Here is a 20290-nt window from a genome sequence, read left to right as displayed (position 1 = left end):
TTTAATTAGAGAAATAATGGGCTTGGTCCACCTTGTTGGCAACCAAAGTTATAATTTGTTTATTTAATTAACTATGTATTTTGGAACAGTTCTGATTGTATAGAAAAGTTGCAAAGGCAATGCATGGATTTCCTGTGTACCTCTTACTTAGCTTCTTCTAATAATATTTTCCACTTCTATAGTACATTTGTCTAAACTTATGAAACCAGTATTACTGTTGATAGTACCTCAATAACAGGTAAGACTCTAGACTTTACTTGGATTTTGCTATTTGTTTATTAATCTCCTTTTCTGATCTGGGATTTAATCCAGGATCACACTGCATTTACCATTAGACACTTTGAACACACAAATTCAAAAAGGAAGCATGACCATATTCTAAGCAGTGCTAGAATATGCAAAGTCACTATTGGCAGAGACTGGGGCATGCGCTGCTTCCTGTAGATTCAAGATGGGTCTGTGCATATGTAATTTTTTATCAAGCTAGGCTAAGGCTGCTGTCAGTGATCCTGTGATAGTTAGAGAATCCTAAATGTGCATCCTGATATAAAAGTTCGCATGGGCACTGTTGCCCCCATGGCCACTGATTCAACCTGATATTACTGAACCATAGCCACCTCCTAGGTCAGGGACTTGGTGAGAAAGATTTTTATTGTAATCAGAGAACACTGGTAGAAAGCCATTTCATATAAAAAGATTCAATAGGATTTCCATGAAGCCAAAGGAAAATGTTAAGAAGTCAGGATCTAGGGAGGAGTAGCCAAAGTTAGAAATTGGGCAAGCTGTCTGACTTCATAGGACCAAGCCAAGAAATATAAGTTTGGCTGAACAGGTTATAGAGGAAAGGATCAATACCCATTGGTCCAGGCCAGATCAAAGGACATGAGCAAGACAGTAAAATTTACCTATATAATAATAAATACAGGTTTTCACTATATAAAAGAAATAAAATAGTAGATAATAAATGAAATTGGAAAATAATATTAAAATTTAGATAGGAATGACGTGATGCATGCAAAAGCACTCCAGGTTCTGATTTCCGGTGAAGAACAATAAGAACAAATTGTTTAGGACTAAATGCACACAGAAAACCATGGAAACTAGCTCCCTTTCAGACACCTTCCAATTGATCTGAGGTGGACATTACATATCTATCTCACTATCCATTTTGTTCCTTTCATTTCCTTACCAGATCCACATTTTTTATTTTATTTTATGATTTTATTTATTTATTCATGAGAGAGAGACAGAGACAGAGACAGAGACAGAGAGACAGACAGAGAGAGAGACAGAGAGACAGAGACGCAGGCAGAGGGAGAAGCAGGCTCCATGCAGGGAGCCTGACATGGGACTAGTTCCTGGGTCTCCAGGTTCACGCCCCGGGCCAACGCAGCGCTAAATGGCTAAGCCACCAGGGCTGCCCCAGATCCACATTTTTTAACCCACTTCCTTTTGCTCTCTTAGACTTTATTTTCAAAACTTCACTTAGGTGTTTGTGTGTGTGTGTGTGTGTGTGTTTCCCTTCTGGCATTGTATATCCATGAATAGAGAAACGCATGACACACTTTTTCAGGAAAGCCTCCAAGCCCTCCTCCCACATCCTCATCACTTTTGGCATGTCTGACCAGGTATTCCATCCTGAAATGATGTTAACTGACTCCTGAGACTGACATGCTGCTAGTCATATTTTAGTTTATTAGTCTGACAGGACAGAGTGAAAAAAAAATTAGGGGTATGAAGTGATTACGTATCTACTGTTTGCTGAAGGTTTACCATGCCCTGGGTACTGTTCAGTTACCTGATAGTCAAAGAACCCTAAAAGGTATGATTGCTCAACATTAGATGAGGAAGTTGATACTTAAAGAGGTCAGGTGCCTTGCTCAGGTCAGAGCTGTAAAGTGGAGTGACTCTGCCTTTCTTTCTGAATCTTCCAAATGACTCAGAAGGACTTTGTAAAAGACTCTGGTGTAGAAATTCCAACCATATCTGTTCCAAGTTTTTCCTTTTGAACAGAATGAAGACGATATCTTTCCCTGAATAGAAAATCTCTGTAAATTAATTCATTTCCGATGAGATTATGTAAGAAACTAATCAACACTTTTTCACACCCACATGCCATTTTAGTAAACCTACCTGGGATATGGTAGAGCAGACAACATGCTTCAGGGATAAGGTAAGCTGGGTCACAAGCATGTTGGTAAGTATCACTTGCTCAGGTGCTGCAAAAAGGCACAGTAGCTATAGACTCAGGAATTTTAACTACTTGAAATGTGCCAGAATTTCTGCAAAGTGCTCTGTCATATTTTACTAAGATTTTGAATTAGAATTTATAAACTAAAAATAAGGCATGCAACACACAGGCCCACATCATGGATGCTGACATGACTTTAATGGAAGTCAGTCAGAAACTCCCATTAGGGAACACTTGAGTTCCAAAGACACTATCACCAGGAGTTCTGAAAATTCTTTTGGGAAAAAAAAATACATATGTAACATTCTCAATGGAAAGGAAACCCCTGGATCTGAAATGTGCTTGCTTTTGTGCCACGCAACTATTAATTTGCACAATGGCTACTTAAAAAGTCAAATAACCATTCCCAGTTTCTCAAAATTATCCTTCAATTTAACTGAAAATTTAGTTGAAAAGAAAGCATTTGGTTTGGGTCCAAATTATTTGGTCAGTTGTATTCTTTTACAAATGGCCTTTACAAGCACTGGCCATCCCCACACCACGGGTTTACGTGCCTTTGTTTATTGATCCTCCTCCTCCAGCTTCTCAGCGTGACCACTCGTCATGAAATACAAAATCTGCACAACATTCAGGCCAGACCTTAACTGTCAGCACCTCAGGATTATCCGTTCACATTCTCGCTTCCATATTTCTACCTTGTTTTTTTTTCTCTTACTTAAGATACTTATTCAGCTCTTAAAATACATAGCAAATGAAGGAATAAAGGAATGAATATAAATGCCTCACCATTTCTGTATTTCCTTTCTGCATATCTGAAATAGTCAATCCATGTTTTTCTACCTTGAATATACTCTCTTAACAGTCCCTTCTTGAAACACATGTTCACTAATCTCTATAAAAATGAAAGCTCTGTCAACGGGGGATAAAAAGGGGGCAATACCTCTACTTTCAAGGAGGTAGAGTCTAATGAACAATTATGCCTCCAATATCTTCAATGTCATAGAGCTTTAGAGAAGGGATTTGGAAGGTACAAGAAAGGCTTAGGATTAATTTGTCTACTTTAGTACTTAACTACACACTTTCCATTTGATATGTACTCTTCTAGAAAGCAGAAACTATATAGTGGTTCTCTGTGCCTCCACATGACCATACATGTAGAAGTGGAGAGTAATGATATATATATATAGTAATTATATATATGTATGTATGTGTGTGTGTGTGTGTGTATGTGTATACATGACAAGGAAATTCATTGATTAAATTAGAAACAAGGTTGTGTACTTAAAAATTGGGATTTGAAGACAGAAAGGAAGGAATTTGTTACTGGAATTTTGAAGAACACCTCATGTTTCATCTGATAAGAAGGGTCTCAAAGGTTGTCTGTCAGTGAGAAGAAGAGGCCTAAAATAAATATGTGGATACCTGAAAATGTCTAATGTTTTAAGGGCAATCTTTAGGGATTATTGTGGTCTAGATAAAGGTAGGCCATTCCTTGTAGTTCAGTATTTTTGTCACTTGGAGATCTCACTGATGTCTCAATTTTAATGCCCCCAGCAATGAATGTATCATCTTCTTACCAAAATTTCACACATTCAGTGATCTCCTTATCATTATTTCAGGCAGTCCTGGATGCTATTTCATGACTCAGGAGTTCAAAACATTAGTTATATTTGACTTGACCCTTGCCTTTGGATTTCATATCATATCAGTTACCAAGGCCTACTATTCTAACTCCAAATGATTATCTTATCATATTCTATTTTTATTAGTATCACTTGAGGGTAGACTGATAACTTTATTTATAATGAAGGGATATAGAGGGAAAATTAGAATATATAGTTCCTGATGCCAGACACCTGCCCTCTAAGAGTGTAAGTACTGGAGGAAAGGGAAAGGATGAGTATCTAGTGGTCTTGCTGTTCCACGTATTATTTCCTACAGAGCTTGTAAATACACTTAATAATAATAATAAAAAAAGTTGCTCTTTGGTTACCTGAGAACAGCCATCATAAGTACTGTATAAAAGTACATTGCTTTAAAGAGCATGTATCAGTGCTCTTTAAATGTCCTTGAACAAACAGGTGTGAGAAAAAGCATGGAAATATATCCTTATTTGAAATAGTAGTACTCTGAATGGGAGGGAAACAAATTATATCCCATGAAAGTATGGCTTTAAGTGGTTATTTGTTTGGTGAAATTGCTGTTACAATTGAAACAAAAATCAGCAATCTGCCTGGATTCTTTTAATAAACAAAAGATATTTAACAAAACTATAAATTACATTTCTGTGGAAAGAAAATAGGATCAGCCATGCTGAAATAATCCAACTGTTTTTAGTTTTGTCATTTTGAAATATTTTGTTTCTATTTCTCCCCACATATATTTGTATTTGTTTAAATAGAGTGCAATGTGGCACTGATTGAAAGAACAAATTCCAATTCTTTCAACCCTGAGATTATGCAGCTTATGTATTGAGTTCTATTTGGTTGTCAAACTTTTTGCGTTGAACTGCCTCTGTACTGGCAAATTTAGGAAGGATAGTGTGGATTTCATGAGCTCTGACAAAAATGCCATGTATTTCATGTCCCATAGGTCATCAAGATAGCATATCTTAACCTCCAATATATGTGTGTTACGTTCTCTCACTGGTGCTCTCTTAAGGCATTTCCATTTTTTTAAAAGATGTACAGAGACTTGGCTTTAACATTTGCATAATTCCTCAAAAAGGGCTAATGTGATTTGAAGATGATGAATCCATTCTGCCTGCCAGAAAAGACAGAACATGACCAAGAAGAACTTTTTAGAAGGATAATTCTTGGGCTATCAGATTTAGAGCAGTTTATTCATAAAAAAAGTAAAATGTTCTGTAGAGGTGCCACCAAACATCAGAGTGCCCGAGGCTTCCCTCATTAAGTCATATATAGATAATGTGTCCCCAAACCTGCCCTTCTAATTAATGTATAGAAGTGGTGCTAATGTAAAACTCTCAAAATTGAATCGGGTTCTTTGCCACAATGTGTCCTACTTTTTCTAAAAACAAAGCCAACCTAAGCACATTCTACACTTTTTGGTGGGAATTTGGTGTCTACTTAAGATACCTTATTGTGAGGAACAGGTACACTTAATGCACTAACATTATCAAAAGGGTACTAAGGCATCCTGATATAGTTTTCATAACACTTGATATAAAGTCTCTCTATTTTAAATCTTTCTCTTAAGGTAGGTAGGACCACCTATCTTTCAATAATTTCAATAAAATTATGTATCCAGGAAATTATATCAAGAACATTAGAGAAAATGAATCTTCAGTCTATAATTATAAGGGCAATGAGTTAGTTTACATGAAGGAGCATAGGAAATAAATTGTTACCTCCCCCCTCCCTAACTAAATATTCCCCTTCTTCGTGTTACTCATGTTATATATTACATTTAAATTCTACAAAATAATTTAAAAAGGAGATACCAATAAATGTTTAAATTATACCAGTTTTTATACTTGTCTATATATTTACCTCTACTGGAGAATTTTATGTTTTGTAGGGTTTTTTAAATTAAAGTATATTAACATACAATTTTTTATTAATTACATGTGTACAACATAGTGATTCAAAAATTCTATACATTAAGCAATGCTAATCACAATAAGTATAGTTAGCATCTCTCATCAAACAAAACAATTACAATGTTATTTTCTAAGTTCCCTATGTTGTACATTTCATTTTTGTACCTTATTTCTAGAAGCCTGTACCTCTTAATCATTTTCGCCTATTTCACCCATCCCCTCGAACTCCCTCCCTCTAGCAATTACCAGTTTGTTCTCTGTATTATGAGTCTGTTTCTATTTAGTTTGTTCTTTTTTTTTTTAAGATTAATATATAAATGAAATCACATAGTATTTGCCTATTCTGTCTAGACTCCTCTATCATTTTAACTTGAAGGGGTCACTTCAGTATTTATTATAGGGCAAGTCTAGTGGTAATATACTCCTTCAGCTTTTATTTACATGAGAATGTCTTAATTTCCCCCTCATTTTATAAAGGATAGTTTTGATAGATATAGTACTAATGGTTGACAGACTTTTTTCTTTTTCTTTTTCTTTTTCTTTTTCTTTTTCTTTTCTACTTTAAATATATCATCCTATTGCCTTCTAGCCTTCAAGGTTACTGCTAAGAAATTCACTAAAATTTTTACTGAGGATCTCATGTATGTGATGTCACTTTTTCTGCTGTTTTCAAGAATCTCTATCCTTCACTTTGACAGTTTCATTGTACTGTCTTGATGTAGGTTATTATTATTATTAATTATTATTATTATTAAATTACCTTTTGGAGTACGTTAAAATTCTTGTATTTGTATATTCATGTCTTTCCTCAAACTTGAGAAGTTTTGGTCATTATTTCCTCAAATAAATTCTCAGCCTGTATTTTCTTCCTCTGGAGCTTCCATAAAGCAAATTTTATTCTGTTTAATGGTGCCCCATAAGTTCCTTAAGTTCTATAACATTTTTCCATTCTTTTTTTCTTTTTCCTATACAGACTCAATAATTTCAAATGATTCATTTTCAAGTTAATTGATTATTTCTTCTGTCTGCCCAAGTCTGTTGGGTCCCTCTTAAGTATTTAAATTTAGCTATTAAAATAAATAAATAAATAAATAAATAAATAAATAAATAAATAAATTTAGCTATTATATTTTTTAGCTTCAGAATCTTTTTGTTAAATTTTTATTTATTTATTTGACAGAGAGAGAGAAGAGAGAGAAAGAGCAAGCAGAAATGGGGGGAGCAGAAGAAGGAGAGAGAGAAGCAGGCTCCCCACCAAGCAGGGAGTCCAATATAGGGTTCCATCTCAGGACTCTGGGATCATGATGTGAGCTGAAGGCAGATGCTTAACTGATTGAACCACCTAGGTGCCCCTAGCTTCAGAATCATTTTATTATATTTTATATAATCTTGTTTATATTCTCATTTTGTTCATATATCATTCTCCAGATTTCCTTTAGTTCTTTTTGTGTGTGTGTGTTTTTTTTCTTTAGCTCTGATCATATTTAAGACTGGGGTTTTGAAATATTTGTCTAGTAAGTTTGAATGCTGTGATTCTTTGGATCAGTTTCTGGAGATGTATTTACATAGATAGATGATATAGATAGATATAGATAGATAGATATAGATATAGATATAGATAATAGATATAGATATTGATATACCTTGTGATATTTTATTGAAAATTTGCTATAAAAACTAAACACACACACAACTTTGCAGACAGGGTCCATGCAATGAAGCATCACTAATCAGCCTATAAGAAGGCTTAACTGCTTTTCAGGCCTTTCTGGACATGGTTGTTCTGTAGGTCTGTATGTATGTTTTTCTTTCCCAATTTACTCGTACATATAGTTGCTTTTAAATGTTTTAATTTCCCTAAGAATCTCTCCTTACTTCTTCTTCACACCTTAGATGTTCCATGCGGCCCTCTGTTTGGACCCTCTCACTCTCAGGTTCCTGTGGGTCTCTAATCTTCCTGCAATTTTCACATGCTGCAACACCTTTCACTGATTTCAGTAGCTTTCAACCTGATCTCCAAACGATGCTCCCATTCTTGTCTGAGTTCTAAAACAGGTGCAACAGAAATCAAGCAACCCCACTGCAAACAAGTTCTACTCTTTTCCTTCCCTCTTAAGGGAGTAACAGGGAATTGGATGGCTTTTTCCCAACAACATCAAGCTGTATTGCTCTGAGAAGATGAGGCAGAGTGAGAAAATAACACACAATTTCTTACCGCTTTGTGTCTGTGTGTATGTATGCTTTCTTGATTGGGACTTCAGAACCTTGACTGTTTTCTAGAGCTTACACAAAGCTATTCCCATTAATGTGTTGTTGTTTACTTTTTGTTTCCATGTAGGAACAAGGGTCTGCAGTTAATAATCTGCCATCTTGCTAATATCATTCTCCTAGCGCAAATTACTTCTGAAAGTATATAAGACCTTAGGAAATGAAAGATCATCTTCCAAGTTGTCAAAAGACAGATTCAGTTGGTTCCACTTTTTGTTGGTAACAGAAAAAAAGAATTCATGATTTGCCATATGGCTTATGGCTTATAGTGGGGTAAAATTGGAGCTGCAAACTCTATTGGATAGACAAAAGAAAAGAAGAGTTACTACTTCGTGTTTTTTTCAGGAACATCAGAAAGAAAAATAAGTGGATGTCTTCATGCTTATGATATAGAATGTGAGTTTAAATTGTTTCAGGCATGAGAATAGTTACCATAAAACAATTTATACAATTGAATAGAAAAAATCTGAATCTCAATAGGAAGTAAAATTAATTGTGATATTCATGTTGGTGATGGTATATGATAGAATGGGATTCTTATTCACTGAGAGAGGCAGTTTAAGTTGATATAGACTTTCCTGAGACATAGTTTACAACAGAGAACATAATCCAGTGGCTCATTCATCAATTTATTCATTCACTCATTCATTCATCCATTCAATATTTCCTGATTTCCTGCTATGAGTTAGGTTCTTTCCATAGCAAGTAGAAATAAATGGTCTCCACATTATCTTTATACTTTTTTAAAATTTACTTATCAGAGAGGAGAGAGAGAGAGTGCAGGAGTGAGAGGCAAAGGAAGAGAGAGTCTTAAGCAGACTCCTCACTGAGTGTGGACCCCAAAGTGGGGCTGTATCTCAACCAAGAAACCAAGACCTAAGGTGAAACCAAGAGTTGGACGCTCAATGGACTATGCCACCCAGGCACCCCTCTTTAAAAATTTTCTCTCTATGGAAGAGATGATAGATGATAGATGATGATAGATAGATAGATAGATGATAGATAGATGATAGATAGATGATAGATTTCAAGCAAGCACATGGTTAAATATAAACTTACAGCTGTGATGTATAAAATGATGGAAAGATATGCCACATTGTGAAAGTGTGGAGTTGGAGTAATTCCTCCCTAAGGTGGGAGATCAAGGAAAGATTTTTTGAGAAAATATTGTTTGAACTAAGAAATAAAAGAAGAATAATGATTAACGTAGCTAGGGATAGGGGAAGAATTTGGATAAAGGAATAGAAGATTCAAGAGTTCTAACAAAGCAAAACAGCACACTGAAATATTTTAAAGTATGGAGTGACTGGAGAGCATATGATAGAGGTTGGAGGAGTTGCTATAGTTGAGACAAAAATAGGATGTTGTCTGTTCCATTATGAATTATGGCATTTATCTTAAGGCAAATGATTAAAAAGTTTTAAATGGGAGAGGAAGATAAATATGAGGGTTGGAATGGACAAAACATACTGAGGTTTCCCTTCTGTAAACACTGACAACTAGATGTAAATGGATTTGATGAGCTGAGTAGTAAATGTACAAAAACAAAAGGACCCTGCCTCAGTCTAAATGACACTTACTTATGACTTTGAAGATATGAGAAAAGTGGAAATAGAAAAAATATGGGCATATTAGAAAAAATATGTAAGAGATGAAATGAAGGACTGGTGATAGAATGGATATGGGAGCTGTTAAAAAGGAGGTGCCAGGAGTAATTCTGAAGGTTTTGGTTTGCACTACTGGTTAGTTGATGCTGCCAGAAGATGATAACAATTCATGATACTTCCTTTTCCTCCTGAGCAACTAAGAAAACTGTCATTTCCAGTACATGAAGATCTGAGAAAATGCCAGTTCTGGCCAACAATATATGGGCAGATGTAGAAGAACCATTTCTATTTTTGGTGTCTGTAAGTTTTCTGTGACCTCCCTCTTTCTTGTGCACAAATTTGAAAGACTATGACTGCAAATTAGCACAGGGACATTTTGGAAGGAGACTGAATCCCTAAAATATTACTTAAGAGAACATCTGACCAATTTTTATCAAACTTCACCTGATCTACAATTAGACATTTATAATGTTAAGTGGCTATAATATCTGAGTGTATTTGTTACCTTATCATTGACATAGAAGGATCTCAAGACATTCTTATCACATATGTGCAAAATGTATTTATCAATGAAGAAATTAAGGCTGAAAAAATATTTGGGACTTTGCAGGATATGGATCATAATTAAAACTGTAAGTTCAGATGGGATTGCCTGGTAAGGAAATATAGAGTAAAAAGGCAGGAGTTTGTGTTCAATAATGTTGAAAACTATTACAGAAGTAAGTGAGATGGAAATATAAAAAGTATGCATTTGGTTTATGGGAAGGTAGACAATTGGTGGACTTTGGAAAAGCTATTACTACCTTATTATTTGGATAAAAGTAAATTGGAATAGGTTGAGAAATGAAATGTGATAAAATAGAGATCATATAGACAATGTTCAATGAATTTTGACTTTAAAGGGCCTTCTATTTGTCTTATAAAAAGAGGACTTAGTAGATTTAAGTATTGAATATTTAAAGTGAATGCAAAGAACATGGAAGGGACAGTAAATATTTTACGTTCTTGAGAAGACAGGAAGCTATAAGATGCAAAGGCCTTGTGGAGGAATTTACCTTGGATAGAAGGGTGGGCAATTCCTCCATTGTAGCCAGAAGAAAAGAGAACAATCAGTAAAGGATGAATCTATTAACAGGCTGGTCATTAAAAAATGGAAGTTGTACTTTTTTTTCTTTGTGTTTGGAGGTATGGACATTTGCTAAAAGGGTGGGGAGAGAAACATGATGAAGACCCTAAAACAGAAATCATGAATGGATTGCAAGTGTGACTAATAATGATCAGGGGGAATAAAATACTTATATAGAATTCCTCCTTTAAAGTCTAATTCCAGGGGAATAATAAATGTATACAAGCCTCATCAACAAATACGTTTTTAAGATATAGTAGCAAGATGGTGGAGAAGTAGGGTCCTCAACTCACCTGGTCCCACCAACTTACTTAGATAAGTTTCAAAACATCCTGAGCACCTACGAATTCGACCTGAGATTTAAAGAAAGAATAGCTGGAATGCTATAGAGAGAAAAATTTTCGCTTCTAACAAGGTAGGAAGACAAAAATAAATAAATAAATAAATAAATAAATAAATAAATAAATACATACATACATACATAAAAAAGAACAAAGTGGGGGAGGGGAACCTCAACAGGCCGGGCTAAAGTGAAGCAACGAGAGCCTCAGGACCGGAAAGCAGAGCCCTGGAGAAGCAGGAACTATAAAAATTCACGTGGGGTTTTCCCTGATGGCCAAGTGCTCAGCAGAGAGCTCGGGCAGAATGGCAGGAGGGCAGTGAAGCCTCCAGATGCCCGGAGTCACTGCAGGAGGGGCCCGGGGAGGGCTCCGCCAACCGCAGTCCATGTGGGTAAAGGGCTGGGGCGCCGCAGCCCTCGGGGCATCCGGGAGAAGCCATGGGGTCCGCGGGCGGCTCCGGATGGGGGTGGCTGCACCCCGTTGCCTTCGGGAGAGGCGGCCCGGACTGTGGGTGCAGCGGCACAGGGCCCCGGATCCAGGGCACCCAAGTGGATAAAGCCAGCGATCCTGCACTCCCCTTGGGACAGGCAGAAACGGGGAGGGCACAGGACAACAAGAACTCTCCTGCTGCTGGGCGCCCCCCAAGCTGTTCAGATCAGGGCACCCGAATGGACCTTCAGGAGCATCTAGGCCAGTGTGGACTGGGAGACTGTGGTTAGTTACTCATGGGGAGATGACTCCAGAGCTGGAAATCTGGCTACACCATTGTTGTTTTTCCTCTTTGTTTCACCCTGTGCTTGGGAGAGGCGGGCTGCCAGGGAACAGAGGCCTCACAGGATAAAGAGCTCGCAGTGAGCCCAGCACCCAGCAGGGGGCGAGGCAGCTCCCCCAGGTGCACACCTGAGAATCAGCCCAGCAGGCCCCTCCCCAAGAAGACCAGCTGGAAGGACAGGAGAAGAGCAAGTTCTTGACCAAGTAGCGCTGGAAAGCTTGAGTATTTAAGGACAATAGTATAAAGAACTAGAGGGTCCTTTTTTTTTTTCTTTTTCCATTATGACTTGTTTTTATATCAGACAAAATTTCCAATATTTTTTCTCTTTTCCCACCTTAACTACAATATTTTACCAGCTATTCATTGTTAAGTTATTTTCTTTTTGACTTTCATATTTTTACAATTACTTATCTTAGATATATTTTTCACTTCTGGATTCCCTTCAACGTATTCAATTTAATTTTGGTAAATATACAAGATATTATTTGTTTTATGTTTTTGTTTTTTTCTGCCTCACTTTGTTTTACAATGGTGAAGGTTAGTACCTTCTAAAACATGATGAACATACACCCAGAACCAAGTGGATTACTGTGTTGGTTCATTCTGTGAGATTATATTCTCTCTTCCTTCCCATTCTTCCCCTCTCTTCTATCTTGTTTATGTTTTTGTGGTCAATGTTGGGCTTTCTATAAATATTGTTGGTTTAATATAAATGTGGTATTGAGCATCTTCTAACATACAGAAATTAATATACTCAAAACCAAGGACCCTCTTGGACCCTTCAGGTAGACTACGTTCTTTCTCCACTACCACTTCCTCACTACCATCATCCCTCCCTTTTTTCTTTTCCTCTTTTTTTTTTCTTTTTCTTTTTTCTTATTCTTTGTTTTTCATTTTTCATTTTACTGCATTGTTTTAAAATTTGTTTTTCACTTTAGGGTCCTTTTGTTTTATTTTCTTCTGTTCTTTTTTCTTTTATTTTTTGGTCTCTGACCTCTTTGGAATCATCTAGGATGTGTTTTACTTGGGTCATGGTTGGTGTTTTTGACTTAGCCCCTTCATACAGCCACTCTACACTGGACAAAAGAACTAGAAGGAATAATTCACCACAAAAGAAAGAACTGGAAACAATACTCTCTGCCACAGTATTATAGAATCTGGATTCAAATATGATGTCGAGGGATCCCTGGGTGGCTCAGAGGTTCAGCGCCTGCCTTTGGCCTAGGGTGTATTTCTGGAGTCCTGGGATCGATTCCTGCCTCAGGCTCCCTGCATGAGGGGAGCCTGCTTCTCCCTCTGCCTGTGTCTCTGCCTTCCTCTCTGTGTCTCTCATGAATAAATACATGAAATCTTTAAAAAAATAAAAATAATAAATAAATATGATATCAGAAATTCAATTCAGAAGTACAATTATAAAGCTACTGGTGATTCTGGAAAAACGCTTAAGGACTCTACAGACTTCATTACTGCAGAATTGAGATCTAATCAGGCTGAAATTAAAAATACATTAAATGAGATAAAATCCAAACTGGATATTCTAACTAGGGTTAATGAGGTGCAAGAGAAAGTGAGTGAAAGAGAGGATAAGTTGATGGTAAGTAAGGAAACTGAGGAAAAAAGAAAAAAAAATTAACAGCCTAATGAGGAAAAGCTTAGGAAAATAAATGATAGCTTGAGAAAGAAGAATATATGCCTATTTGACATTCCAGAAGAGACTAAGAAAGAGGACTGCATAGTATATTTGAACAAATCACAGCTGAGAACTTCCCGAACTTGGGGAGGGAAACAGGCATTTAGATCCAGGAGATCGAGAGTTTCCGCCCAAAAAAAATCAATAAAAAGCATTCAGCACCTCAACATTTAATAGTGAAACTTGCAAATTACAAAAATAAAGAGAAAATCCTTAGAGCATCAAGAGACAAGACATTCTTAACTTATATGGGGACAACTATCAGGTTAAAAGCAGACCTCTTAACAGAGACCTGGCAGGGCAGAAAGGGCTGGTAGGATATATATAGGGTACTCAATGAGAAGAACATGCAGCCAAGAATACTTTATCCAGCAACGCTCTCATTCAGAATACAAGGAGCGATAAAGAGCTTCCAGGGTAGGCAGAAACTGAAAGAATATGTGACCCCCAAACAGGCTCTGCAAGAAATATTAAGGGGGACCCTGTACAAGAAAGAGGAAGCCCAAAGAAACAATCCACAAAAACAGGGGCTGAATAGGTAATACAATGACACTAAATCCATATCTTTCAATAGTTACTCTGAACATGAATGGGCTAAATGACCCCATGAAAAGATGCAAGGTACCAGACTGGATAAAAAAGCAAGACCCATCTATATGCTGTATACAAGAGATTCATTTTAGACCTAATGACACTGCCAACCTGAAAAAGAAGGAGTGGAGAACCATTTAACTTTCAAATGGTCCTCAAAAGAAAGCTGGGGTAGCAATCCTCTTATCATATAAAGTTTATACCAAAGACTGCAGTAAGAGAAGAAAAGGGACACTATATCATACTTAAAGGGTCTATCCAACAAGAAGACCTAACAATCATGAACATTTATGCTCCTAATGTGGGAGCTGCCAAGTATATCAAGCAATTAATAACCAAAGTAAAGATATAGTTAGATAGTAATACACTAATAGTAGGAGACCTCAACATGGCACTTTCAGCAAATGACGGATATTCTAAGCAGAACATCGCCAAAGAAACAAGGGCCTTAACTGATACACTGGACCAAGTAGGTTTCACAGATATATACAGAACTTTCCATCTGAACACTACTGAATACACATTCTTCTCAAGTGAAAATGGAACTTTCTCCAGAATAGACTGGATACAGCAAAAGTGGTCCTAAGACGGAAATACACAGCAATATAGGCCTCCCTTAAAAAATTACAAAAAACTCAAATACACAAGCCAACCTCGCACCTAAAGGAATTAGAGAAAGAACAGCAAGTAAAACCTACATCAGGCGGAAGAAGAGAGATAATAGATTCGAGCAGAACTCAATGAAATAGAGACCAGAAAACCATAGAACAGGTCAATACAATCAGGAGTTGGTTCTTTGAAAGAATAAGATAGATAAGCCATTAGCCAGCTTTATTAAAATGAAAAAAGACTCAAATTAATAAAATCATGAACCAAAGAAGAGAGATCACAACCAATACCAAGAAAATACAAATGATTTTTAAAAACGTATTATGAGCAGCTATACGCCAATAAATTAGGCAATCTAGCAGAAATGGATGCTTTTCTGGAAAACCACAAATTATCAAAACTGGAACAGGAAGAAATAGAAAACCTGAACAGGCCAATAACCAGTGATGAAATGGAAGGAGTCATCAAAAGCCTCCCAAGACTCAAAAGTCCAGGGCCAGATGGCTTCCCAGGGGAATTCTATCAAACGTTTAAAGAAGAAACAATACCTATTCACTAAAGCTGTTTTGAAAGATAGAAAGGGAGGGGATACTTCTAAACTCATTTCATGAGGCCAGCATTATTTTAAATCCAAAAGCAAAAAAAAACAAACAAAAAAAAAAAAACAAAAAAAAAAAAACAAAAGCAGACAAAGACCCCACCAAAAAGGAGAATTATAGACCAATATCCCTGATGAACATGGATGCAAAACTCTCAACAAGATACTAGCCAATAGGATCCACCAGTACATTAAGAGGATTATTAACCACAACTAAGTGGGATTTATCCCCAGGATGAAAGGGTGGTTCAATACTCATAAAACAAACAACATGATAGATCACATCAACAAGAGCAAAAACAAGAACCATATGTTCTTCTCAATAGATGCAGAGAAAACATTCGACAAAGTACAGCAACCATTTCTGATTAAAACTCTTCAAAGTGTAGGGACGGAGGGAATATTCCTCAATATCTGAAAAGCCATTTATGAAAAGCCCACAGCGAATATTGTTCTCAATGTGAAAACACTGAAAGCCTTTCTCCCAAGGTTAGGAGCATGACAGGGATGTCCACTCTCACCACTGTTATTCAACATAGTAGTAAAAAATACTAGCCTCAGCAATCAGGCAACAAAAAGAAATAAAAGGCATTCAAATTGGCAACGAAGAAGTCAAACTCTCCCTCTTTGCAGATGACATTATACTGTATATAGAAAACCTAAAAGTCTCCACCCCAAGTTTGCTAGAACTCATACAGCAATTCAGCAATGTGACAGGATACAAATTCAATGCCAAGAAATCAGTGGCATTTGTATACACTAACAATGAGACTGAAGAAAGAGAAATTAAGGAGTCAATCCCATTTACAATTATACCCAGAAGCATAAGAAACCTAGGAATAAACCTAACCAAAGAGGTAAAGGATCTATCCCTTAAAAACTACAGAACACTTCTGAAAGAAATGAGGAAAACACAAAGAAATAGGAAAAGCATTCCATGCTCATGGATCAGAAGAATAAATATTGTGAAAATGTCTATGCTATTCATGGCAATTTACACCTTCAATGCAACCTGTATAAAAATACCTTGGCATTTCTTCACAGGTTTGGAACAAATAATCTTAGAACAAATAGTCAGTTGGGTTTGTATGGAATCAGAAGAGACCCCAAATAACCAGAAGAATATTGAAAAAGAAAACCAATGCAGGGGGCATCACAATGCCGGAATTCAAGCTGTATTATAAAGCTGTGATCATCAAGACAGTGTGGTGCTGGTACAAAAACAGACACATAGATCAATGGAACAGAATTGAGAACCCAGAAATGGGCACTCAACCCTATGGTCAACTAATATATGACAAAGCAGAAAGGCTATCCACTGGAAAAAGGACAGTTTCTTCAATAAATGGTGCTGGGAAAATTGGACAGCCACTTGTAGAAGAATGAAACTGGACCATTCTCTTACACCATACACAGAGATAAACTCAAGTCATGAAAGATCCAAATGTGAGACAAAAATACATCAAAATCATATAGGAGAACCCAGGAAATACCTTTTTTGAACTTGGCCACAGCAACTTCTTGCAAGATACATCTAGGAAGGCAAAGGAAACAAAAGCAAAAATGAACTATTGGGACTTGCTCAGGATAAAAAGCTTCTGCACAGCAAAAGGAACAGTCAACAAAACTCAAAGACAACCTACAGAATGGGAGAAGATATTTACAAATGACGTATCAGATAAAGGACTAGTGGCCAAGATCTATAAAGAACTTATTAAACTCAACAGCAATGAAGCAAACAATCCAATCCTGAAATGGGCAAAAGACATGAACAGAAATTTCACAGAGGAAGACATAGACATGGCCAAACAAGCACATGAGAAAATGCTCCGCATCACTTGCCATCAGGGAAATACAAATCAAAACCACAGTGAGATACCACCTCATACCAGTGAGAATGGTGAAAATGAGCAAGACAAGAAGCAACAAATTTTGGAGAGGATGTGGAGAAAGAGGAACCCTCTTGCACTGTTGGTGGGAATGTGAACTGGTACAGCCACTTTCAAAAGCAATGTGGAAGTTCCTCGAAAAGTTCAAAATAGAGCTATCCTCTGACCCAGCAATTGTACTACTGGGTATTTATACCCCATTGATACAAATGTAGTTAAACGCCAGAACACCTGCACCCCAATGTTCATAGCAGCAATGTCCACAATAGCCAAACTGTGGAAAGAGTCTCGATGTCCTTAGACAGTTGAATGGATAAAGAAAATATGGTATATTTATACAATGGAATATTACTCAGCCATTAGAAAGGATGAATACCCACCATTTGCTTTGATGTGGATGGAACTGGAGGGTATTATGCTGAGTGAAATAAGTCATTTAGAGAAGGGCAATCATCATATAGTTTCACTCCTATGGGAAAGATAATAAATAGTGAAAGAGACTTTAAGAGAAAGGAGGGGAACCTAGTGGGAAAAATTAAAGAGGGAGACAAACCATGAAAGACTCCTAACTCTGGGAAACAAACTGTGTTGTGGAAGGGAAGGTGGGTTTGGGGTAACTGGGTGACCAGCACTGAGCAGTCCACTTGATGGGATGAGCACTGGGTGTTCTACTATGTGTTGGCAAATCAAACTTATAAAGACAAATGAGAAAAAATTAAGTAAAACAAAATAAAATTGATATAGCAACGCACAGGCCCTAGAGTAGGTAAAAAAGAAAAAATGCTGACAAAGAAGAATAAATTGGGAGGAGTCATTCTACCCCTTATTATTAGAACTTTGTATAACTACAGTAGTCATGACAGCATGGTAGTGAAAAAAAGTCTAGAAAGGTAGATTAATGGAGCAACAGCAAACTCAGAAATAGACCCTAGTGAATATGGCAAGTAATTTTTGACAAGATTCAACAGCAATTCAAAAACCTTTTCAACAAATTATGTTGAGATCTGGACATATGTAAGTAAAAAAAAAAAGAACCATATGATAAACCTCACACTTTATATAAAATTAATTCAAAATGGATCATGGATATAAAAATAAAACAGAAAACTTTTTAAAAAACTGTAGGAAAAATATTCATGAACCAGAACTATGCAGAGACTTCTTAGACCTGACACCAAAAGAGTGATGCATAGGAAGAAAATTTGACAAGTTGGATCCTATAAAAATCAAAAAAATTTGCTCCATGAAAAAAAATAATTATGTTTTTATTATGGTGTTATATATAATTCCAAAAAATGAGAACAATCTAAATATTGAAGAGGAGGATGATTCAATGAATAATCTGAAATACAATATAGACCATCTGAAATATAGACCAATATATGTTCATTAAAATGTGTATGAATATTTAACAACATGGACACATGCTTTTTTAATTATTAAATGAAAATTCAGTATTAAAATTCTGTATATATTTGTGTTTCCATGAAAAACATATAACTAGAATATAATTACTAAAGTGTTAAAATTAACCTATGTTTGTGGTGAGGTGATTGGTGTTTATTTTTCTTTTACATATTTTTTATAATGAAAATGAATCATAAAGATCATAAAATATACTTCGTTTATTTTTTCTTTTAACTTTCATTTTTATATAATTTCAAACATGCAGAAAAGTAGCAAGAATGAATCAAATAATGTCTTATACTGTGCATTCAGATGACCCAACATTCTAACAGCATACTGTATTTCCCTTTTCTCCATATATATGTGCATAATTTTTCTGAATACATTTGTTTTCCTTAATTACTAAATACTTTAATTTGTGTTTTCTAAAATACAAACTTTATGTAACTGGAATAAAATTATCAAAATCCAAAATTAATACTGATACAATACTATTATAAAGCAAGATGATCTAAATGTTGCTAATTGTCTAACTAATGACCTTTATAACAAAATTAGATCCTAATTTGTGTTGCATTTAGGTTTCATATCTTTTTACTTTTCTTTAATCTAGAACAGTCCTGGAATCATTATTTATATTTAATTTCTTTGATATTTTTTATAAGTACAATGTCCTTTGGTTTAAGAGTGTATGTTTCCTTATGATAAAATAAAAATTAGATTTTGGGGGCAAAGATACTAGAGAAGAGATAATGTGTCTTTCTCAGTGAATTGTATCAGGACTCACATAACATTGGCTCAATAACTTGGGCAGTGTCTGTCAGGCTTCTGCATGCTAAGGCTTTTATTTTCCATAATTAATAAACATCTCGTGGGGACAGACTTTGAAAATGTCTTATTACTTGTCAAACTTTAGCCCATTAGAATAATCTGTTGATTCTTTTTTTTTAAGATTTCATTTATTTATTCATGAGAGGCACAGAGAGAGAGAGAGAGAGAGGCACAGGAGGAGGGAGAAGCAGGCTCCATGCAGGGAGCCCAATGGCACCCAGGAGCCTCTAATCTGTTGATTCTTGACTCAAACAATTATTGCTATGATTGTGGCCAACTGATGATTTTCTAATTCCATTATGCCTTTTATACCTATTAATTTCCTTTTTCCTGAGAGGAATAGTGTTACTAGATTAGATATTTAGGTATGTCTATCAGTAGACTCATGGATTTTTATTTTATTCAATTGATTATAATTCATTACTGTTACTATTTTTTGCTTATCAATTTATCCTATATTTGATAAGATAGAGCCCCTTAAAGAGCCTAAATTGATTCTTAAGCCTTTCTAATAAGTTTCCATCATTCTTTTTTTTTAAAATTTTTATTTATTTATGATAGTCACACAGAGAGAGAGAGAGAGAGAGGCAGAGACACAGGCAGAGGGAGAAGCAGGCTCCATGCACCCGGAGCCCGATGTGGGATTCGATCCCGGGACTCCAGGATCGTGCTCTGGGCCAAAGGCAGGCGCCAAACCGCTGCGCCACCCAGGGATCCCAGTTCCCATCATTCTTTAAGCAATTCTCAATTTTCTGAAACAGAAAGACTTTCCTGACTCATCTGTATTTCTTAGATACAGCCTGGAACC

Source organism: Canis lupus, chromosome 19 (genome assembly GCF_003254725.2).
Source record: "Canis lupus dingo isolate Sandy chromosome 19, ASM325472v2, whole genome shotgun sequence".
NCBI lineage: Eukaryota > Metazoa > Chordata > Mammalia > Carnivora > Canidae > Canis > Canis lupus.
This window is presented reverse-complemented; position numbering follows the sequence as displayed.